Source organism: Musa acuminata, chromosome BXJ3-5, assembly GCF_036884655.1.
Source record: "Musa acuminata AAA Group cultivar baxijiao chromosome BXJ3-5, Cavendish_Baxijiao_AAA, whole genome shotgun sequence".
Lineage (NCBI taxonomy): Eukaryota > Viridiplantae > Streptophyta > Magnoliopsida > Zingiberales > Musaceae > Musa > Musa acuminata.
Window position 1 is genome coordinate 8,272,326 of NC_088353.1, and position 25,961 is coordinate 8,298,286.

Below are 25,961 nucleotides of genomic sequence, written 5' to 3' on the forward strand. Positions count from 1 at the left end.
CATGGCTTCTTGCCACTTCCCGGAGTCTATACTCATAATAGCCTCCTCGTAGGTCTGAGGATCAATATCCTTAACATCATCTCCTCTAATATGTCCCACATATCTTTCAGGATGGGATATTCTATCAGACCTGCATAAATTTGAAACTTGTGTATTAGGTACCTGAACATACTCGAGCTGTAGAGTGGTGCTTGAGCTTGGTTCTCCAACCTCGCTCAACTCTATCATTCTCCCACTGTCTCCGCCAAGAATATGTTCCTTCTCAAGGAACACTACTCTCTTAGCTACAAAGACCTTTTGGTCCTCGAGATGATAGAAATAATACCCACAAGTTTCCTTGGGGTATCCCACAAATTTGCATCGCTCTGTCCTTGATTCTAACTTATCGGGGTTGTGTCTTTTAACGTGGGTAGGGCAGCCCCAAATCTTAACAACCTTAAGATCAGGCTTCTTCCCTTTCTATATCTCATATGGTGTAGACACTACCGACTTAGTTGGAACTCTGTTCAGAAGGTAAGTTGCGATTTCTAGGGCATATCCCTAGAATAAGATGGGTAGGTCAGCGAAACTCATCATGGATCATACCATGTCTAATAGCGTACGATTCCTCCTTCCAGAGACACCATTGAGCTGAGGTGTATAAGGAGGTGTCCATTGGGATAATGTCCCATGGTCCTTGAGGAACTGAGTAAACTTTGTACTTAAGTACTCACCTCCTCGATCTGATCGAAGAGTTTTGATATTCTTTCCAGTCTGGTTCTCCACCTCATTCTTATACTCTCTGAATTTCTCAAAGGCCTCGGACTTGTACTTCATTAAGTACACATATCCGTACTTTGAAAAATCATCAGTAAAGGTAATGAAGTAGGAGTAACCACCAATGGCATGAGTTAACATGGGTCCACATACATCACTATGTATGAGTTCCAACAGCTTAGTGACTCTCTCTCCAATTCCACTAAATGGAGAGTTTGTCAGTTTTCCACGAATGCAAGGGTCACAAGTTGCATATGACACATAGTCGAACAGATCTAGATATCCATCATTTAGTAACTTTTGAATCCTTCTTTCATGAATGTGACCTAGCCTACAATGCCATAGGTATACACTGTTCAACTCATCTCGTTTCCTTTTGGACACATTTACATTCATGATATGTGGAGTAGTGTCTAACATAAATAAACCATTATGTAATGTTCCTTTCGTGATGATCTTATCATCTAATAATATCAAACAACCATTGTTCTCAAAAATAAATTTATATCCACTAACTGTTAAACATGAAATGGAGATAATATTTTTTATAATAGAAGGAAAAAAATAACATGCATCTAATGCAATAAAAGCTCCACTAGGCAGATGTAGGGTGACCTCGCCAACAGCTACTATAGCAACTTTTGCTCCATTACCCATCTTGAGGTCCATCTCGCCTCTCTCTAGTCTCCTAGGCCTTGCTAGAACCTGCAACGAATTGCATATATGATAAGCACTACCGGTATCCAATACCCATGTGTTATCATAAGAGTGACAAATGGAGACTGATCATGAATGTACCTGAAGCTTTATCAATCTTTTGTTTCGCCCTTTCTGCAAGGTACTCTTTGCAGTTTCTCTTCCAGTGCCCATCTTTACCACAGTGGAAGCACTGGCCTTTGTCCTTTGCTGGGTCTTTCTTAGCAACCTTTGCTTTACCTGGTTTGCCCTTGCCCTTTCCCTTCTTAAGGGACCTTTCTGCTTTCCTTTTCTTTTTGGTCTCACTAGTGTAGAGAATTGGCTTCTCTTTCTTAATAGTACTCTCTACCTCCCTCAACATATTGAGGAGCTCTGGGAGAGTCATCTCAAGCTTGTTCATATTAAAATTCATTATGAACTGTGAAAAGAAATCTAGTAGGGACTAAAGCACAATGTCCACACACAAGTTATCCTCTAGGACCATTCCTAGACCTGTGAGTTTCTCTATCCACTCAATCATTCTTAGGACATGGTTCTGAACCGGTGTCCCCTTAGTAATCCTAGTGTGGAAGAGGTTCTTGAATATCTCATATCGTTGAGTTCTTCCCTGTTCCTCAAACAATTTACGGACATGTAGGAGAATGGATCTGGCATCCATCTTTTCATGTTGTCTCTGTAACTCAGGAGTCATAGAGCCCAACATATAGCACTGAGCAAGAGTGGAGTCATCAATGTACTTCACGTAGTGAGCGATCTCATCCTCATTTGCCCCTTCTTCGGGCGTAGGCAACACTGTATCAAGGACGTACACGATTTTCTTCGCTATGAGAACAATTCTCAAGTTACGGAGCCAATCCGTATAATTTGGACCAGTGAGGCGGTTGACATCAAGTATGCCACGTAAGGGATTTGAAAGCGATATTTTCTGAAAATAAAGATGCAGCAGAAATGAATAACATGCATATTTTGTAAGAAATAAACTATCAAGATATGGGCTTCTATCTTAATATGCTCCCACTATTTTACTAACGAGTCACGCGACACCCTCAGCACGTGAAATGGAAGTCTCTGGCAGACTTCTAGTGGGGATCAGGATCCAATCAGCGTCTTAGTATAACCTCGAGGGACTCCAATCACACTAAGCCTAAAAGGTAGGCAACTCTTGCCGATCACAACTTCTTGTGATTCCCGTCCTGTTCGGCCTCCGAATCACCATGGCCTCGAGGGACTCGACCAACCATGATGCTCGGTTAAGTCAACACCTTTATTACAAGATGAGTCTGATTTGATGATATACCCTCGAGGGACTCGACCGAGCATACCATGCCCTCAGGTCATCGGTGACATCTCTATGTCGTAAGCAAGATAGCGAATCGTGATATAGGTGAGTCTCGAGGGACTCGACCAACTCAACATACACCGGGAATCGATTCCTACTTATAACGATGGAAGGCCACGTGGGGTCAATCTAATTGTCTCATGTTTACCGACTTAATATTATCGAGAGATGTTTCTATGATTTGGTCTCCTAATATGACATGTCACACATATACATATTTAATATATATCTACATTGCATGTAAATATATATACATATCTAGTATGTGTATATGCAATCACACCAGATGATCATGGACCACAACCTAATATGATTAGGCCCGAGCCAGTAGGCCTAATCACTCACATCAAGATCTATGTATGCAACGGTGTATCTCCATGCCCTGTGATCGTCCATCTCGTCCTCGTCGGTTCCGTTGACATCTTGATGCATCTTCATGCATCACGATCGTCCGTCTAGTGGGTCCCGCTATCGCATCCACGCTCCCGTTGTGCCTCCTCATGTGATTACAACTTAATCATAGGCACGCAGGCCCGACAATAAACGAGAAATATAATGGAGGCACGCAGACCTCAATAATAATAATCACAAGTACACACATCACACGGTCCATGATCATCCGTCCACACATCATACATCACATGTATAAATAATCATCATCATTTAGGACTACTAGATAATAATCAAAATAATAATCCACTAAACCTTTTAATTAATTAATATTTTCTGAAATCAGGGACATGTAGGGAATTTCTCAATTCCTAAGGGTATTTTCATAATTTAGATAAAAGACAGAAACTGAAATTTCTCAAATTCACAGGGGTAAAACTATCTTTTTGCCCAAAACCCTAATTCCCTCTTACTGCTGCCGCCGTCGCCACCCTGCTGGCGGCGGCCTGTGCGGCGGGGCGAGGGCGCTGCCCTCGCTTGCAGGCGGCACGCCCTCTGGCGGCGCTGCCGCTGTAGGTGGGCGACCTCGCGGGCGGTTCTACCCCAGCGGGCGTGCCGCTGCAGGTGGGCGCCCCCACGGGCGGTTCTACCGGTGGGACAACGCTCGAATGCAGTGTTGTTCCGCCGGGCGACCGCCCCTGTGGGGGGGGGGGGGTTTCGCACGCGGGAGTAGCAGTGGCAAGCGCCGCTGCCCTACGGCGCCTCACCCCGTGGGAGAAGCGACCGCAGGCGCCTCTGCCCGCGGGCTGCTAGCCCCGCCGGACGCAAGCTTGCTGCAAGCAGGCCGCCGGCCGGCTGCTGCAGACGTAGCCCCTGTGCTGCTAGCCTTCGGCTGCGCTGCACGTAAGCAGATCGAGGGCAGTAACTGTTGTTGCCCTTCCTTGTTTTTGCGTCAACGATTTTGACGTCAAAATTCTTCCTAAACACAACACACGCAGTTCAAAACCAATCATTTGCACGAACAACCTGGCTCTGATACCACTGTTGGGAAATCTTGGGGGCGACATCATATGCGCAGTGGAAGAACAAGAAAACAAAATCCTCGATTCCCAAAGAGATGTTCGTCCTCGTGCGAAGATTGGTGCGCAAAATCCGCGAAACTTAAAACTGCGTATAGAGTAGATTTTGTTACCTAGGGAGATCGTATATCCTTGTTTCCTTGCAGATCCTTAGGAGAGGGTGAAGGAGGTCAAGCGTCCTCCTCTCTAGCGATGATCCATACAGCAGGGTTGCGACGACGCTCCTCAAAACTCCAGGCCTGCTCTGAGGTGGAGAGGGAGAGGAGAATAGGAAAGGCAAGCAAAGACTCTAGCCTATGAGGCTCTAAATCCCTCCTATTTATAGAGGTCCCATATCAAACCCTAATGGGTCCTCCCCTAGTGGGTATTGGATCTGCATCCAATAAGACAAGGGCTCCGTCGGATATCTCATATCCGAACCTCTACTCATCGCAATGCCTACCATATGTGTGTGACCCTCTATGCCCAATATCGAGTTGGCCATGAGTCATACCCGTCAGAACTCCTTCTAACTCAGTGAATTATTATCTTTGTAATAATTCACTTGACTCATCGACTACGGACGTATTAGGCCACTACGCCGTAGTCCCTAGACGATACAGGGGAATCCAATCCATTGGACTTGTCTGTCCTCAGTTATCATGTACCTATAGTCCCTCATCCATCTAATATCCCAGAGACAGTATATCGAGCATGGTGTTGTCAGACCCATACAGTTTCTACACGAGTCTCGCTCTAATCGGATTCTTCCGGAGAACTCTTTCTCTCTCAACCCGAATGACCCTGGCCAGGGATTTGTCTAAGCAAGAACACATGAGATATTCCTCTCATGACGCCGAGAGTGGATGATCCTCTATCGATACTCAATAGTCCTCGTAAGGTCGACTACCACTCCTAATGACTAGCTGTACTAGATCTGGGACAGCCAAACCTGTAAGTTTGGTATCAAAGAGTGGAGCACTCATACAAGACATCCTTGGTGTCTCAAGTCGAAGGACCAGATACACCACTAGGATTACGGAATCACTGTCTGAAAATAAGGCATCATCAACCATCTAGCATTCCGTAAGTGGATCAATTAGTGAACTCATTCTCCAATGAGCACCTGTACTATATCCCTAGTATCCCTACACGAGCAACTATGAGACCAACTGCATCCATCATATGGACGGGTATACAGCACACCAGTCTGTCTGGTTATCACGATGTCCCTCTCGAGTAACCTATGACCGGGATTATTTAGGATATGTGTTTAATGGTGAATTGATCTCATTATCGTGATCTCATCACGATCCGATTCCCATTGCACAAATCCAAGGACATCACAATATATATATGCATTTATGTAATAGTTATAAAGTGATATACACCAAAATATAATAAGTAAAAATATTCTATATCAATTCACACGTGCCATCACTCACGTGATTGGCTTGCTAGGCACCTATGACTAGTAGGATTCTCCTGCATCGTTTGGGGACTACGACGTAGTGGCCTAGTACATCCGTAGTCGATGAGTCGAGTGAATTATTACAGAGATAATAATTCACTGAGTTAGAAGGAGTTCTGACAGGTATGACTCACGGCCAGCTCGATATTGGGCCTAGAGGGTCACACACATATGGTAGGCATTGCGATGAGTAGAGGTTCGGATATGAGATATCCGACGGAGCCCTTATCTTATTGGATGCAGATCCAATACCCATTAGGGGAGGACCCATTAGGGTTTGACAGGGGACCTCTATAAATAGGAGGGATTTAGAGTGATAGGCTAGAGCCTTTGCTTGCCTCTCCTATTCTCCTCCCCCTCTCCACCTCAGAGTAGGCCTGGAGTTTTGAGGAGCGTCATCGCAGCCCTGCTATGTGGATCACCGCTAGAGAGGAGGACGCTTGACTTCCTTCTCCCTCTCTTAAAGATCTGCAAGGAAATCGGGATATACGATCTCCCTAGGTAACACAATCTACTCTATACGTAGTTTTAAGTTTCGCGGATTTTGTGTACCAATCTTCGCACAATGATGAACATCTCTTTGGGAATCAGGGATTTTGTTTTCTTGTTCTTCCATTGCATATGTGATTTCGCCCTCTAAGATTTCCCAACAGTGGTATCAGAGCCAGGTTGTTCATGCGAATGATTGGTTTTGAACTGCGTGTGTTGTGTTTAGGAAAAACTTTTGACGTCGAAATTGTTGACGCAAAAGCGAGAAAGGGCAGCAACAGTTGCTGCCCTTGATTGCGCTGCACGCACGCAGCATAGGGGCTGCGTCTGCAGCATCCGGTCGGCGGCCTACTTGAAGCAGGCTTGCATCCGGTGGGGCTGGCAGCCTGCGGGCAGAGGCGCCTGCGGTCGCTTCTCCCACCTGCGGGCGTTGCCCCGTGGGTAGAACCACCCGCGGAGGCGGCGGCGCCCGTAGGGGCGCCAACCTATAGGGCCAGCACCGCTTGCGGGCGTTGCCCCACTGGCAGAACCGCCCGCGAGGGCACCCACCCGTAGCGGTAGTGCCGCTAGCGTGCGTGCCGCACAGGCCGTCGCCAGGTGGCGGCGGTAGCAGCAAAGGCGAATAGGGCATTAGGGTTTTCTGGGCAAAAGATAGTTTTGCCCCTCGGAATTTGAGAATACCCCTATGAATTCAGAAATTCTCTATATGTCCCTGATTTCATAAAATACTAATAAATTAAAAGGTTTAGTTGATTATTATTTTTTATCATTATCTAGTAGTCCTACATGATGATGATTATTTATACATGTGATGTATGATGTGTGGACGGATGATCATGGACCGTGTGATGTGTGTACTTATGATTATTATTATTGAGGTCTGCGAGCCTCCATTATATTTCTCGTTTATTGTCGGGCCTATGTGCCTATGATTAAGTTGTAATCATATGAAGAGGCGCAACGGGAGAGTGGATGCGATAGCGGGACCCACGAGATGGACGATCGTAATGCATAAAGATGCATCAAGATGTCGACGGAACCAACGAGGACAAGATGGACGATCACAGGGCAAAGAGATGCACCATTGCACACATAGATCTTGGTGTAAGTGATTAGGCCTAATGGCTCGGGCCTAATCACATTAGGTTGTTGTCCATGATCATCTGGTGTGATTGCTTATACACATACTAGATATGTATATATATTTGCATGCGATTTAATATATATTAAATATATATATGTGTGACATATTATATTATGAGACCAAATCATAGAAACATCTCTCTCGATAAGTCGATAAACGTGAGGCAATTAGATTGACCCACGTGGCCTTCCAAAGTTATAAGTATGAACCGATTCCCGATGTAGATTGAGTTGGTCGAGTCCCTCGAGACTCACCTATATCACGATTCACTATCTTGCTTACGACATAGAGATGTCACCGGTGACCTGAGGGCATGGTATGCTTGGTCGAGTCCCTCGAGGGTATATCATCAAATCAGACTCATCTTGTAACGAAGGTGTTGACTTAACCGAGCATCATGGTTTGTCGAGTCCCTCGAGACCATGGTAATTCGGAAGCCGAACAGGACGGGAATCACAAGGAGTTGTGATCGACAAGAGTTGCCTACCTTTTAGGCTTAGTGTGATTGGTCGAGTCCCTCGAGGTTACACTAAGATACTGATTGGATCCTGATCCCCACTAGAAGTCTACTAGAGACTTTCGTTTCATGTGCTGAGGGTGTCGCGTGACTCGTTAGTAAAATAGTGGGAGCATATTAAGATAGAAGTCCATATTTGAATAGTTTATTTCTTGTAAAATCTGCATGTTATTCATTTCTACTGCATCTTTACTTTTAGAAAATGTTGCTTTCAAATCCCTTATGTGGCATACTTGATGTTAATCGCCTCACTGGTCCAAATTATATGGATTGACTCCGTAACTTGAGAATTGTTCTTACGACGGAGAAAATCGTGTACGTCCTTGATACAATAATGTCTACGCCCGAAGAAGGGGTAAGCGAGGATGAGATCGCTCGCTATGTGAAGTACATTGATGACTCCACTCTTGCTCAGTGTTATATGTTGGGCTCTATGACTCTTGAGTTACAAAGACAACATAAAAAGATGGATGCCAGATCCATTCTCTTATATGTTCGTAAATTGTTTGAGGAACAAGGAAGGACTCAGCGATATGAGATATCCAAAAGCCTTTTTCGCGCTTGGATGACTGAGGGGACACCAATTCAGAACCATGTCCTAAAGATGATTGAGTGGATAGAAAAACTCACAGGTCTAGGAATGGTCCTAGGGGATAACTTGTGTGTGGACATTGTGCTTCAGTCCCTACCAGATTCCTTTTCACAGTTCATAATGAATTTTAATATGAACAAGCTTGAGGTGACTCTCCCAGAGCTCCTCAATATATTGAGGGAGGTAGAGAGTACTATTAAGAAAGAGAAGCCAGTTCTCTATACTGGTGAGACCAGAAAGAAAAAGAAAGCAGAAAGTTTCCTTAAGAAGGGAAAGGGCAAGGGCAGACCAGGTAAAGCAAAGGTTGCTAAGAAAGACCCAGCAAAGGACAAAGGCCAGTGCTTCCACTATGGCAAAGATGGGCATTGGAAGAGGAACTGCAAAGAGTACCTTGCAGAGAGGGCGAAATAGAAGCTTGGAGAAGCTTCAGGTACATTCTTGATCAATCTCCAATTGTCAGATTTTTATGATAGTGCATTGGTATTGGATACCAGTATTGCTTATCACATCTACAATTTATTGTAAATTCTAGCAAAGCCGAGGGGAGATTGGCGAGAGGAATATTGCATAAATGTCTGTTTATGCTAGACACTACTCCACATATTATGAATGTAAATATATCCAAGAGGAAACAAGATGAGACGAATAGTGCATACCTATGGCATTGTAGGCTAAGTCACATCCATGAAAGAAGGATTCAAAAGTTGCTAAATGATGGATATCTAGATCCATTCGACTATGTGTCATATGCAACTTGCGAGCCTTGCCTTCGTGGAAAACTAACCAACTCTCCATTTAGTGGAACTGGAGAGAGAGCCATTGAGCTGTTGGAACTCATACATAGTGATGTATGTGGACCCATGTCAACTCATGCCATTGGTGGTTACTCCTATTTCATTACCTTTACTGATGATTTCTCAAGGTATGGATATGTGTACTTAATGAAGTACAAGTCCGAGGTTTTTGAGAAATTCAAAGAGTATAAGAATGAGGTGGAGAACCAGACTGGAAATAGTATCAAAACTCTTCGATCAGATCGAGGAGGTGAGTACTTAAGTACAGAGTTTACTCAGTTCCTCAAGGACCATGAGATATTATCCCAATGGACACCTCCTTATACACTTCAGCTCAATGGTGTCTCTGGAAGGAGGAATCGTACGCTATTAGATATGGTACGGTCCATGATAAGTTTCGCTGACCTACCCATCTTATTCTAGGGATATGCCCTAGAGACCACAGCTTACCTTCTGAACAGAGTTCCAACTAAGTCGGTAGTATCTACACCATATGAGATATGGAAAGGAAAGAAGTCTGATCTTAAGGTTGTTAAGATTTGGGGCTGCTCTGCCCACGTTAAAAGACACAACCTTGATAAGTTAGAATTAAGGACAGAGCGATGCAAATTTGTGGGATACCTCAAGGAAACTTGTGGGTATTATTTCTATCATCTCGAGGACCAAAAGGTCTTTGTAGCTAAGAGAGCAGTGTTCCTTGAGAAGGAACACATTCTTGGCGGAGATAGTGGGAGAATGATAGAGTTGAGCGAGGTTCGAGAACCAAGCTCAAGCACCACTCTATAGCTCGAGTCTGTTCAGGTACCTAATACACAAGTTTCAACTTTACGTAGGTCTAATAGAGTATCCCATCCTCCTAAGAGATATGTGGGACATATTAGAGGAGAGGATGTTGAGGATATTGATCCTTAGACCTACGAGGAGGCTATTATGAGTATAGACTCCGGGAAGTGGCAAGAAGCCCTGAATTCTGATATGGATTCTATGTACTCCAACAAGGTTTGGAACCTAGTTGATGCGCCCGAAGGTATTGTACCCATCGATTGTAAGTGGATCTTTAAGAAAAAGATCAGAGTAGATGAAAAGGTAGAGACATATAAAGCAAGGCTAGTGACTAAGGGGTATCGTCAAAGGAAAGGTGTTGACTATGACAAAACCTTCTCACCCGTAGCAATGCTAAATTCCATCAGAATTCTATTGGCTATTGCAGCACACTATGATTATGAGATATGATAGATGGATGTGAAAACCGCATTCCTCAATGGAAACCTCGAAGAGGAGGTGTATATGATGCAACCTGAGGGATTCGTGTCCAAGAACTGCCCAAATAAGGTGTGTGGGTTGCTTAGATCCATTTATGGACTAAAGCAAGCTTTCCGAAGTTGGAACATAAGATTTGATGAGGTAATCAGATCTTATCACTTCGTTAAGAACGAAGATGAGCCTTGTGTGTACAGGAAGGTAAGTGGGAGTGCTATCACCTTTTTGGTGTTATATGTAGATGATATCTTGATCATTGGGAATGATGTACGAATGCTATCCACAGTAAAGGCTTGGTTATCTAGACACTTCTCCATGAAGGACTTAGGGGAAGCATCCTATACCTTGGGATTAGAATCTATAGAGATAGATCCAAGAGGATACTTGGCTTGTCCCAGTCCAGGTACATAGAAACTATTGTCAAATGGTTTGGCATGGAAAATTTCAAGAGAGGTCTCATACCGATGAGACATGGGATATCGTTTTCTACGAGTATGTCCCCAAAGACAACAAAAGAAAGGGCGAACATGGATATGACACCTTATGCCTCAGCAATAGGGTCTATCATGTATGTCATGCTATGTACTAGGCCTGATATAGCACATGCTCTGAGTGTCATGAGCAAGTATCAGGTGGATCCAAGCTTGGAGCACTGGAAAGCAGTAAAGTGTATCCTTAAGTACTTGAGAAGGAATAAGGATCTTTTACTAGTATATGAAAGTAATAGCCTTAAGGTTGAAGGTTACACAGACTCAAGTTTTCAGTCTGATGTCGATGATAGCAAGTCGAATTCAAGGTATGTGTACACCTTGAATGGAGGAGCAGTGTGCTGGAAGAGTTCCAGCACACTACTGGAACTTTAAGTACTTGGAGCACTGGAAAGCAGTAAAGTGTATCCTTAAGTACTTGAGAAGGAATAAGGATATTTTACTAGTATATGAAGGTAATAGCCTTAAGGTTGAAGGTTACACAGACTCAAGTTTTCAGTCTGATGTCGATGATAGCAAGTCGAATTCAAGGTATGTGTATACCTTGAATGGAGGAGCAGTGTGCTGGAAGAGTTCCAAGCAAGATACTACTACTGACTCGATTACAGAGGCGGAGTACATTGCTGCATCAGATGTAGCAAAGGAGGGAGTCTGGGTGAAGAAGTTCATCACAGATTTGGGAGTCGTGCCAAGTAGCGAGGAGCCGACTTCCTTATATTGCGACAACTATAGGGCAATTACTCAAATAAGGGAACCCGGGTCTCATCGGAAGTGTTCTGAGGAGGTTCCAACTTATCAAAGAGATCATTACCCGAGGAGATGTAGTAATGGAAAGAGTTCTATCCGAAGATAACATTGCAGATCCACTGACAAAGCCGTTGTCTCAAATTGTCTTTGAGCATCACAGGGGTCTGATGGGGATCAGACACATAAGTGATCGGCTTTAGGTCAAGTGGGAGATTGCTAGTCATATATATATATATATATATATATATATATAAATATATATATATATATATATATATATATATATATATATATATATATATATATATATTGTGATGTCCTTGGATTTGTGCAATGGGAATCGGATCATGATGAGATCACGATAATGTGATCGATTCACCTTTAAACACATATCCTAAATAATCTCGGTCATAGGTTACTCGAGAGGGACATCATGATAAATGGACAGACTAGTGTGCTGTATACCCGTCCATATGATGGATGCAGCAGGTCTCATAGCTGCACGTATAGGGACACTAAGGATACAGTACAAGTGCTCATTGGAGAATGAGTTCACTGATTTATTCGGTTACGAAATGTTGGATGGTTGATGATGCCTTATTGTCAGACAATGATTCCGTAGTCCTAGTGGTATATCTGGTCCTTAGACTTGAGACACCAAGGATGTCCTGTATGAGTGCTCCACTCTTTGATACCAGACTTATAGGTTTGGTTGTCCCAGATCTAGTGCAGCTGGTCATTAGGAGTGGTAGTCGACCTTACGAGGGCTATTGAGTGTCGATAGAGGATCATCCACTTTTGGTGTCATGAGAGGAATATCCCATGTGTTCTTGCTCAGACAAATCCCTGGCCAGGGTCATTCGGGTTGAGAGAGAAAGAGTTCTTCGGGAGAATCCGATTAGAGCGAGACTCGAGTAGAAACCATATGGGTCTAATAGCACCATGCTCGATATACGGTCTCTAGGATATTAGATGGATGAGGGACTATAGGTACACGGTAATTGAGGACAGACAGGTCCAATGGATTGGATTCCCCTGTATCGTCTAGGGACTACGGCGTAGTGGCCTAGTACGTCCGTAGTCGATGAGTCGAGTGAATTATTACAGAGATAATAATTCACTGAGTTAGAAGGAGTTCTGATAGGTATGACTTACGACCAGCTCGATATTGGGCCTAGAGGGTCACACACATATGGTAGGCATTGCGATGAGAGGAGGTTCGGATATGAGATATCCGATGGAGCCCTTGTCTTATTGGATGCAGATCCAATACCCACTAGGGGAGGACCCATTAGGGTTTGACAGGGGACCTCTATACATAGGAGGGATTCAGAGCCTCAGAGGCTAGAGCCTTTGTTTACCTCTCCTATTCTCTTCCCCCTCTCCACCTCAAAGCAGGCCTGGAGTTTTGAGGAGCGTCGTCGCAGCCCTGCTGTGTGGATCACCGCTAAAGAGGAGGACGCTTGACTTCCTTCACCCTCTCATAAAGATCTGCAAGGAAACAAGGATATACGATCTCCCTAGGTAACATAATCTACTCTATATGCAGTTTTAAGTTTCGTGGATTTTGCGCACCAATCTTCGCACGACGACGAGCATCTCTTTGGGAATCGGGGATTTTGTTTTCTTCTTCTTCCGCTACGCATGTGTTGTTGCCCCCCAATATTTCCCAACAAGGATTATCTCCTAAACCCGGTAAAAGGAGAATTGAGTTGTAAAAGGGTGGTTGGCCTTCGCCTATTAAAGAAAGGCCTCTAATGGATGCCGGTGGCCTCAACGGAAGAGGAATCGGAGGAGTGGATGTAGGTCACGATTGACCGAACCACTATAAACAGCCGTCTTCTCTGGTTTGCATTTATTCTTGTTATTTATCTTAACTACAAACTGTCTTCCTTACTTTACTTCAAATACATTTCCGTAAGCTTTCAAAGTTATTATCTGTTCGAAAACGGATTTACGTTGGAAACAGTTTTATCGTACGAAGGTTTTTTTTTAAAACCAACGTAGGTTTTACCGCTACACTAATCCACCCCCCTCTTAGTGTCGACCCTGATCCTAATAGTAACAAGTAGTTTGTTGAATGAGGAGTTGAGTAGAAAGAATTCAGCGACATCTTAGAATGTTTCACAAGCACTTATCTCAAAGAACAGAGGAAGGTAAAAGTTCAAGAATAGAAGTAGTTCACGCATGAGTATAAGTAAGTCAAGATCAAGAAAATATATTATTTGCTATAACTATAGTGAGAAAGGATATTACAAGAACCAATGCAAGTAACCTAAGAAGAGTAAGAAAAAGAGAAAATAAGTGGAGTCTATAAAGTCAAAAGATAATACTATAGTTATAGTGCAGGGTGATGATTATTTGATTTTGTCTCATTCTGATAATATTTTTTCTTATGTGTGTTAGGATCTTGAGTGGGTGATTGACACAGGTGCTTCTTATCATGCTACACCATGGAGAGATTTTTTTTACTACCTGTAAGTCTGAAAATTTTGGTGTTATCAAGATGGGCAATATGGCACGACAGACATCATTGGCATGGGTGATATCCATATAAAAACCAACCTTGGTTGCAAGTTAGTGCTTAAGGATGTGAGGCATATGGTTGACTTGAGGCTGAATTTGATTTCAGTTGGAAGACTAGATGATGAAGACTATGATAGCAGATTTCATAAAGGGCAATGAAAGCTCAATAAGGGTTCTCTTATTGTGGCTAGTGGAAAGAAATATCACACTTTGTACAGGTTGTAGGCCAAAGTTTGTGGTGAGTAGTTAAATACTACAGAGAAAGACGTCAGCATGGAGTTGTGGCATAGGCGACTATGACATATGAGAGAGAAGGGGCTGCAAGCTCTTTCCAATATAGAGATATTGCCAGACCTCAAAGGTATATGTCTGAACATGGGCAATATGGCACGACAGACATCATTGGCATGGGTGATATCCATATAAAAACCAACCTTGGTTGCAAGTTAGTGCTTAAGGATGTGAGGCATATGGTTGACTTGAGGCTGAATTTGATTTCAGTTGGAAGACTAGATGATGAAGACTATGATAGCAGATTTCACAAAGGGTAATGAAAGCTCAGTAAGGGTTCTCTTATTATGGCTAGTGGAAAGAAATATCACACTTTGTACAGGTTGTAGGCCAAAGCTTGTGGTGAGTAGTTAAATACTACAGAGAAAGACTTCAGCATGGAGTTGTGGCATAGGCGACTATGACATATGAGAGAGAAGGGGCTGCAAGCTCTTTCTAATATAGAGATATTGCCAGACCTCAAACGTATATGTCTGAACCCTTATATTGATTGTTTGGCTGATAAACAATACAAAATTTCATTTGCTAGTCCAGCTTTGTCTAAAAAAATGCATGCCTTATACTGTGTTTATACAGATGTATGTGGTCCTTTGAGGACAAAAACTCTTAGTGGATTTGTTAATGTTCATGGTATCAGTGGTGCACTTTATTTTATCATTTTTATAAATGATTTTTTTAGAAAAAATTGGGCCTATGGTGTGAAGATCAAAGATCAGAATATTAATGTCTTCAAAGAGTTTCATGCCAGAGTTGAAAGGGAGACAGAAAGGTAATTGAAATGTATAAGATCAGATAATAGTAGTGAGTACATAGGATTGTTTAATGATTATTGCAGGTCACATGGCATCCAATATTGTTGAATCTCATATTTTGATGGTGAAACCAATTGATAAGTATTTATGATTTGATCTGTGTTTTAAGTGATGCAGAATGATTTGATCTAAGAGAGACAATTAAAGCAGGAAGAATCATGTTGGGCTGGAGGAAAACATGTCAGAAGATTGGACGTCGGGCTGGAGGATCAGTCGACGTATTGATAAAAGGCTTCGGGCATCGAGCCAAGAAGAGCAGATATTGTGCCAATGATATCGGAGTTGCAGAGATCAATTGGTCGATTGGGCAATAGGCCGCAAGATTGGACGATGCGCCGAAGAATCGGATGAAGCGCCGAAGAATCGGACGAAGCGTCGATGGACCAATGACGTGTCGGACAACATGATTCATGCTTAGTAATAATTTTTTAGATAAAAGTATGTTTTTGTGGGTGCAGGATTAACGACGATAGCAAGGCATAAAGCAAAATGAAGTTCGAGAGTCAAGAACGTGATTTCCTTGGGAGTTCAAGAGTTTGTCGGAAGTTCGGACGTTCGTCAGAAGTTCTGCCAGAACCAACCGAAAAGTCTAGGAGCTTGTCAAAGAAGCTCATCGAAACTTGCCAAGAAGATCATCGTGAAGTCCAGGAGCTTACCGGGGGACTGCCGGAACATTGCCGAGAGATCATCGGAAGTTCGTCGAAAGATCGCCGGAAGCTCATTAGAAGAAACTAGACTTATCTTGCTTAGATTATGTCTTAGGAATCATAGTTAGCATATAATTGGAGTTGGGATTGGGAGGTAATCACATCAACTCTGTTAGGGGGCAACTAGGCTCGAAGTTGGGCTAGTTTGGGCTGGATTCAAGGCCCAACTAGGGTGTTAAAACCCTGGCCGGTGGTGGCATCGCCGGGGCCGACGGTGACACCGCTTGGGGAACAACACCTCAGGTATTCTGGATGGTGGTATTGCTCAGGCTGGGCGGTGGTACCACCGGTAGTAATGCTTCCAGCAGTGGTACCACCCAGTGGCAGATCCTACGACGGTAGTACCGCCCAAGAACGACGGTGGTACCGCCAATACCCAGAAAACCTAGGATGAGACATTTTTAGACTCTAAAAAAACCTATAAATACCTCTCTCATCTTTGATTAACAAACACAAGCACATAGAATTTAAAAGTAAGAAAATGCTGTAGAAATCTCTTGAGAAATCCCCTCCTCTAGCTTAAAGAGGACTGTGTGCATATAAAGTTTGTCTCGCAAACCTATAAAAAAGAGAAGAGGGGTGTAAGAAGGAGGTTGATCTTCACATATTAAAGGAAGATCGATAGTGGATGCCGGTGGCCTCGACGGAAGAGGAATCGACCGAGTGGATGTAGGTCACGATGACCGAACAACTATAAAAATCTGGTTTGCCTTTTCTTTTGTGCAATTTATCTTATTGCAAACCTCCTTACTTGCTTACTACTTTCAATATGTTTACGAATATGCTTTCAAGTTAACATCTTCCGAAATCGATTTTATCGTACGAAAGAAATTTTTAGAACCGACGTGATTTTATTACTACACTAATTCACCCCCCCCTTAGTGCCGACTCGTTCCTAACAATTGGTATCAGAGCCTCGTATTTCTTATTTTATTTAACACCCAAGAGAAATGACTCTTTTCGGCTTTCAAGAGGGTCACTCTCTCATTCGTCCTCCCTTTTTCAATGGGATGGACTACACATATTGAAAAACTCGAATGAGAGCTTTTTTGCTTTCTTTAGATTTAAACTTATGGAACATTGTTGAAAATGGTTTTCGAAGGTCTTCTCTTTGTTGAATCTCGTATTTTGATGATGAAACCACTTGATATGTGTTTATGATTTAAACTGCATTTTGAGTGATATAGGTCTACTCGATCAGGATTAGACAGTTGACGCAGGAGGAATTAACGTTGCGCCGGAGGAGATCACATTAGGATATTGGATGGCAGAAGGCTTTGGACATCAGGCATTGGGCCAAGAGTGGAATTACGCCAAGGATATCAGGGTTGCGGAGGTCAACCATCGATTGGGCAACAAGCCGCAAGAGAGGACGATGCGCTGAAGAATCGGATGAAGCACTAACCAATAACGTGCCGGGCAACAGAATGTCAATTCGCGTTGTAATAATTGTCTAGATCGGAGTAGAGTTTTGGCTTGTGTGTGCAGGATTAACTATGATAACAATGAAGACATAAAGCGAAACAAAGTGTCGGAGTCAAGCGCAAAGGATTTGTTGCGAGTTCGAGAGTTCGACGGAAGCCGAAGGTTCGTCGGGAATGCTGTCGGAACTAGCCGAGAATGAGTAGGGAGCTTGCCGAAGGGTTTTTCGGAAGCTCGTCGGAAGGTTCGTTGGAAGTTCGCGGAGCTCGCCGAGAAAGATCGGAGCTTGCTGAAGAAGCTCGATGGAACTCGCAAAGATCAAATTGTGAAGTCTAGGAGCTTGTCGGGAGTCCGCAGAATGGTTTCTGAGAGTTTATCGGAAGACTGCCAAAAGTTCGCCAGAAGCTCGCCGGAAGAAGTCTTGACTTACGGACTTTGTAATAGCTTAGGAAATGTCTTTAAATTCGTAGTTAGCACATTAATTAGGATTAGGATTAAAAGACAATCCTATATCCTGGTTAGGGGCCAACTGGGGCCAAAATTAGACTTGGTTTGCGCTAAATTTAAAGCCCAAATGGTGAACCGAAGGGTCTAGCGGTGGCACCACCCAGCACCCGAGAGCCAAGCGGTGGCACCGCTTAGCTGGGCGGTGGCACAGCCAGTCCACTATCAATGTCAGACACTGACAGGCGGTGGCACCGCCAGCATCGGGAACCAAAGAGAATTCAAATTTTGGAGCCCAAATTTGAATCCTCTTGAGGCCTATAAATACCCCTCAATTCTCAGCTGAGAGAACAACCTTTTGAGAAGCTAGAAGTTAAGAAAAGCTTTAGGAAAAGCCTTATTTTCAATAGCTTGAGTGTTCACCTCCTTTCTTTTCATTGAAATCTTTGTAAAAGGGTGAACCACTTGTAAGAGGGGTGTAAGAAGGAGGTTGATCTTCGCCTAGTAAAGGAAGATCATTAGTGGATGCCGGTGGCCTCGACGGAAGAGGAATCGGAGGAATGGATGTAGGTCACGATTGACCGAACCACTATAAACTACCGTCTTCTCTGGTTTGCATTTACTTCCTGCTATTACCTTACTGCAAACCCCTTCAATAGCTTATTGCCTTCAAGTTAAAACACAATCGAAATTTCAAACGAAACATTGCTTTTATCGTATGAAGTTTCCGAAAGTGTTTAAATCGTCGAAAGTTTATCATACTTTACCATTGCACTAATTCACCCCCCCCCCCTCTTAGTGCCGCTCTGGTCCTAACAATTGGTATCAGAGCCCGGTATTTCTCATTTTGGATTTACACTCGAGAGAAATGACTCTTCATGGCTTTCAAGAGGGCTTATCGGTTGTTCGTCCACCGTTGTTTAATGGATTGGACTACACTTATTGGAAAACTCGAATAAGAGTTTTCTTGATTTCTATGAATTTGGATGTATGGAATATTATTGAAAACGATTTTCAACTTCCCTCTAAACCGATGAACAAATGGTCGAATTTGGAGAAGAAATATTTTTCTTTAAATGCAAAGGCTATGAATGCATTATTTTACGTTTTGGACAAAAATGAGTTCAATCGGGTTTCTTTGTGCGAAACGGCTTTCGACATATGGCATACTCTTGAAATCACACACGAAGGCACTTCTAGAGTTAAAGATTCGAAAATCAACATTTTAATGCATGATTTCAAGCATTTTCGAATGAAGCCGAGCGAAACCATTGTTGATATGTACACCCATTTTACGGATGTCGTCAATGGTTTATAAGCTCTTGGCAAATGTTTCTCGAATTTTGAACTTGTTAGTAAAGTTTTACGATCACTTTCTAAAGCTTGGGAATCAAAAGTAACGGCAATACAAGAAACAAAAGATTTAAATATTTTTTCACTTGAAGAACTTATCGGCTCATTGATGACATATGAAATGGTGCGCAATGCACATGATGAACACAATGAACACTTGAACCACCTTCCAAAGAATAGGAAGGATTTGGAACTCCGGACAAATGAATACCACTTGAGCAATGACTCAAGTGATGAGGACAATGATAAACTTGAACTTCGAACACAAAATCTTAATAAGTTTATTAAAAAAAAATCTAAAATAAACAATGAACTTGAACGGAGGAAGAGGCCAAAGAAGAGGAAGGCAACCAAAAATGAATAAAAAACTTCCAAATATGAAACGACGAATTGGGCTTTGACGAGCTTCGACTACAAGGTAAGTAACTCAACTCTCTTGAATTATTTTGAAATTACATAATACTTTTCATGAGTTATTTTTAATTTAGTTTAGGATTAATTTTCTTAAAAATTACATGAAAAAAAAAGAAAAAGAAAGCATGCTTATCATTCTAGTAATTTTGAAAATAATCATGAAAATTATATGTTTATGATAAACAAAATGATCTTGATTAAAAATGCCTTATGAAATGTGATATCATGCCTAATAAATTTATTTTTTGAAGCTATGCATGATGATGATGAGTTTTGGGTAATTTATAGTTTATTGATTATTGATGATTTTCATAATGATCTTTTACAATTTATGGATTATCGATTTATACCATGATGAAAGTTGATTTCGAAAATGATGCACGGCTTTTGTATGCAAACTAAGCATGAAAAGATAGATTCACCTAAAAAGAAAAATGCATGACTACAACAAATAACTAATGATTTTGGTTGAAAATACTTTATACTCAATGAAACCATCATTGATGAATATGCTTTATGATTAATAGTTTCTTTGGCTTATATGCTCTATCATGATAAATATTTTGAAAATAAAAATCATGTTTGATTTGAAGTAATGCATAATGATCATGCTTAATGATGCATTTTTTGATTTAACATAAAAGTGGCTTTAAAAAATGATGTATGTTTTGATTTGACATAAATGAAATAGGCATGCTTATATGAAATAGTGAAGTGTCATGCTTGACAATTGTATACTTAATGATACATAAAGTTGTAATGAAAATATTAATATTTTAATACTATGATTTGATGATTTTATGCATGACATTGTAAAGTTATATATAATGATGCATAATGATGAAATTGTGTAATAAAAATATTAAACATTTTGAAACCATGTTTTAGTGTCATGCATATTGATTATGCTTAATAAATCTCGAAATTATGCATGATGAATCTTACGATTTATGGATTATTAATTTTTACCATAATGAAAGTACCTTATTGATCTTTGTTGAAATAAAACTCTTTCGGTTTTAAACATGATACATGTTTTTATTTAGCATAAATGAAACAAAATCATATGTTTTGAAACAATCTAAAAGAGGAAAACATTCTTGAAAATTATTTTGCTCAATCTTATTGATTTTGATGAATCCATTTGTATCATCTTTGTGAATCTCTTGGATTTTGATAATGATTTTGATGATTTAAATTTGAATAAATTTTTATCGAAATCACGATCTTGATCTCTTGAAATTTATAACATGAAATCCTTTATGAATCAAGATTGTTTTCTATTTAAAAGGAGATTTGTCGAAATGCTTCATAGTCATTTAGTATTCATGATCTTGATAATTATGTTTTGAAACTTTATGTAAACCAAGAATGTTCATCATGATTCTCTCTTTAAATATTTAAAGAGGAGAATTTTCTAGATGAATCATGATTTTGATGATTGAATATTTGATGTGCATGAATTGAGATCTTGCTCTCCTACTATTCTTTTTTCTATTCACCAAAAGGAAGACTAATTCTAATAAACCATGATATGCTATATGAATTTTATTGTATTCATGAAGTAATATCTCATCACTAATTTTTGTTTATATTCCTTCATGTGATGATATGAATGTATGAAACACTTATGATATGATTTTTTATACAATTCCATGTATTCGTGAAATATTTATCTCATCACCCAATTAATTCCTCTTGATACTCCTAATGTGATGAAGTGAAATTATGTATAAAATACAAATGGGGAGAAGTTTTGATCATGCATGGTAGGATATAATTTGACAAATTAATACCATCATGATATGAAACATTTATGATTTACAATGATGTATGCAATACTTGTACCTTCTAATTATGATGTGATGTATTACATATGATGTAAATCATGATTTAAAATACTATGAGTTGTTGCTAAAATGATGTATTATAAATATTGATATAGTGTTTTGTATCATGAATACTCTAAATGATGAATGTTTGGTATCATGATCAAAATGTTGATAAATAGTTAAAAATTTTCGTATCATGTATGATATCCTCATAATGTTGATCGATTTATTCAATATCGTGCATGAAAGAATATAAGATTTTTGAAAATATGCATATTCTAATTTGAAAAATATGATGATGCACAAATAAGATTGATACTTACCTTTGTCATAATTGATGTAAAGGGTCTTCCCTTCTTTTTGACAATGACAAAGGGGGAGATAGCTAGCTTGCACAAGTCAAGAAGATGCAAAAACTTGATTGCTAGCTTGTCTATCTTAAATAGCAAAGATTGCTAACTTGCTTATTTCAAGAAGCAAAAGTTATCTTCTTGAATATCACTATCTTGCCTATCTCAAAATACAAAACATGCTAACTTATTACGGAAGCAAAATTTCTAGCTCAAACATTACAAAGGAAGCAAAAATTTGCTAGCTTGCAACTTGCATATCATGAAAATTGCTAGCTTGTAGTCTAAAGAGAAGCAATTAGTTGTTATCTCAAGAAAAGCAAACATGCTAAACTTACACATCTTTAATTGCTAGATTGCATGATGATAAAATTTGATACTATGTATTTCATGCAATGTATGAAACTTTTTATCTCTAAACACATAAGAGTAGGAACTTCTCCTTTTTGTTGATGACAAAGGGGGAGAAGTATGATGACATGACATGTTATGCATAAGTTTATGATGACATGTTGCTTGGATTCTTGAATCCAAGAGTTTCTATCAATAAGCCATATTGATAGGGGGAGTTTGTTTAAACTCCGGGAGTTAAGGTTAACTTCGTCATCAAGTGGTTGTCATCATCAAAAAGGGGGAGATTGTTGAATCTCGTATTTTGATGATGAAACCACTTGATATGTGTTTATGATTTAAACTGCATTTTGAGTGATACAGGTCTACTCGATCAGGACTAGATAGTTGACGCAGGAGGAATTGACGTTGCGCCGGAGGAGATCACGTTAGGATATTGGATGGCAGAAGGCTCTGGACGTCAGGCATTGGGCCATGAGCGGAATTGCGCCAAGGATATCGGGATTGCGGAGGTCAACCGTCGATTGGGCAACAAGCCACAAGAGAGGACGATGCGCTGAAGAATCGGACGAAGCGCTAACCAATAATGTGTCGGGCAACAGAATGTCAATTCGCGTTGTAATAATTGTCTAGATCGGAGTAGAGTTTTGGCTTGTGTGTGCAGGATTAACTACGATAACGATGAAGACATAAAGCGAAACAAAGTGTCGGAGTCAAGCGCAAAGGATTTGTTGCGAGTTCGAGAGTTCGACGGAAGTCCGAAGGTTCGTCGGGAATGCTGCCGGAACTAGCCAAGAATGAGTAGGAAGCTTGCCGAAGGGTTTTTCGGAAGCTCGCCGGAAGGTTCGTTGGAAGTTCGCGAAGCTCACCGAGAAAGATCGGAGCTTGCTGAAGAAGCTCGTTGGAACTCACCAAGATCAAATCGTGAAGTCTAGGAGCTTGCCGGGAGTCCGCAGAACGGTTTCTGAGAGTTTATCGGAAGACCACCGAAAGTTCGTCGGAAGCTCGCCGGAAGAAGTCTTGACTTACGGACTTTGTAATAGCTTAGGAAATGTCTTTAAATTCGTAGTTAGTACATTAATTAGGATTAGGATTAAAAGATAATCCTATATCCTAGTTAGGGGCCAATTGGGGCCAAAATTAGACTTGGTTTGGGCTAAATTTAAAGCTCAAACGGTGAACCGAAGGGTCTAGCAGTGGCACCGCCAGACTGGGCGGTTGCACCGCCCAGCACCCGAGAGCCAAGCGGTGGCACCGCCAGTCCACTGTCAGTGTCAGACACTGACAGGCGGTGGCACCGCCAACATCGGGAACCAAAGAGAATTCAAATTTTGGAGCCCAAATTTGAATCCTCTTGAGGCCTATAAATACCCCTCAATTCTCAGCTAAGAGAACAATCTTTTGAGAAGCTAGAAGTTGAGAAAAGCTTTAGGAAAAGTCTTGTTTTCAATAGCTTGAGTGTTCACCTCCTTTCTTTTCATTGAAATCTTTGTAAAAGGGTGAACCACTTGTAAGAGGTTGTAAGAGGGGTGTAAGAAGGAGGTTGATCTTCGCCTAGTAAAGGAAGATCATTTGTGGATGCCGGTGGCCTCAACGAAAGAGGAATCGGAGGAGTGGATGTAGGTCACGATTGACCGAACCACTATAAACTACCGTCTTCTCTGGTTTGCATTTACTTCCTGCTATTACCTTACTGCAAACCCCTTCAATAGCTTACTGCCTTCAAGTTAAAACGCAATCGAAATGGTTTCAAACGAAACGTTGCTTTTATCGTACGAAGTTTCCGAAAGTGTTTAAATCGTCAAAAGTTTATCATACTTTACCGTTGCACTAATTCACCCCCCCCCCCCCCTCTTAGTGCCGCTCCAGTCCTAATAATCTTCTAATGAACTATTGGAATGATTCGGAGAAGAAGATATTTTCTTTAAATGCTAGAGCTATGAATGCTCTATTTTGTGCCTTAGACAAAAACGAGTTTAATCGAGTTTCTACTTACGAAACGACTTTTGATATATGGCACACTCTCGAAATCACACATGAAGGCACTAATAGATTAAAAGATTCTAAAATAAATATTTTAATACATGATTTTAAACTATTTCGAATGAAGCCAAGTGAAACCATTGGGGACATGCACACCCGTTTTACGGATGTCATCAATGGTTTAAAAGCTCTTGACAAATGCTTTTCTAATTTTGAACTCGTTAACAAGATTTTATGATCGCTTTCTAAGAATTGGGATTCGAAAATAATGGCTATACAAGAATCAAAAAATTTGAATACTTTTTTGATCGAAGAACTTATCGGGTCTCTAATGACCTATTAAATGATAAAGTCAATTGTCATTTGTTTATCTAATCTATATATTGAGATAAGTGTACAGGATTAACTACGATGGCAGTAAGACATGCAGCAGGTGTTGAGCCGGAGTCAAGACCAAGATCATGTTGGGGGTTCGAGAGTTCGTCGAAAGTCCGGATGGTCATCGAAGGTTCTGCGGGAACAATCTGAGAAGTCCATGGAGCTTGCTAAAGAAACTCGCCAAGAAGATAGTCGCAAGTCTAGGAGTTTACTGAGAGTCCACCGGAGCATCGCCGAGGGTTCGTCGGATGTTCGCCGAAAGCTCACCGGAAGAAGCGATTGATGCACCGGAACACGATCTGTAGTATCGATGTCTTAGTTGTCATAGTTAGCATGTAGATTAAGTTAAGATTGGGAGGTGATCCCATTGGGGCCAATTGGGCCCTTAGTAGACCCAAATTGGGCCGAATGGATCAGTCCATTCTGACCTAGAATTCCTGGCCGGCGGTGGCACCACCCAAGAGACTTGGTCTCCCAGGAATTCTGGGTGATAGTACCGCCCTTGTCCGGTGGTGGTACCACCGATAGTTATTACTGGTAGCGATGGTACCGCCCTTGTCAGGTGGTGGTACCACCCCTGTCAGGCGGTGGTACCGCCTGAGCTCGATTTCCGAGCGATGTCAGGCGGTAGTACTGTCCAGATTGAGCGATGGCACCGCTCAATGACAAATGATAGGCGGTAGTACCGCCCAATTATGGCAGTGGTACTACTAGGACCCTGGAAATCCGGGAATGGACACTTTTGAGCTCCGAATTCAAACTGATTGGGGCCTATATAAACCCTACCCTTTCTACATGAAAAGGAAACCAAAAAGCTTGCTTTTATTCTGAGTATTTGAGAGCTTAAAAGTGTTGTAAAAGCTAGAGTTCTTCTTCCTCTTTCTTTCTAAGTGTTGATCATTCGAGGAGTGAAAACTTGTAAGGGTTGTCTCCTAAGCCCGTCCAAAAGGAGAAAAGCTGTAAAAGGGTGCTTAGCCTTCGCCTATTGAATGAAGGCCTCTAGTGGACGTCGGTGACTTCGTCGGAGGAGGAAGCCAAAAATTGGATGTAGGTTAAGATTGATCGAACCACTCTAAATCTTGGTTTGCATTTACATTCTACTCTTTATCTTAACTGCAAACTGCCTTCGTTGCTTTACATCAACTATACTTCCGTTTGCTCTCAAGTTGAAGATATTTTCGAAACGATTTTCATCAAAAATAGATTTCATCGTACGAAAGTCGTTTTAACCGATGAAAGTTTTTCGCTGCACCAATTCACACCCATCACCTCCCCCCCTCCCTCCCTTATTGCTTTTAATCCTAACAATTGGTATTAAAGTGGGTTCACTCTTAGTTGGATTAAAACCCAAGAGATA

At 41.4% G+C, this 25,961-nt stretch overlaps 1 pseudogene; it reads right to left on the reverse strand.

Annotated features, from left to right (window-relative positions):
- Positions 1–25,961, reverse strand: part of LOC135639191 (noroxomaritidine synthase 2-like) — a 132,231-nt pseudogene that overhangs the window by 92,642 nt on the left and 13,628 nt on the right.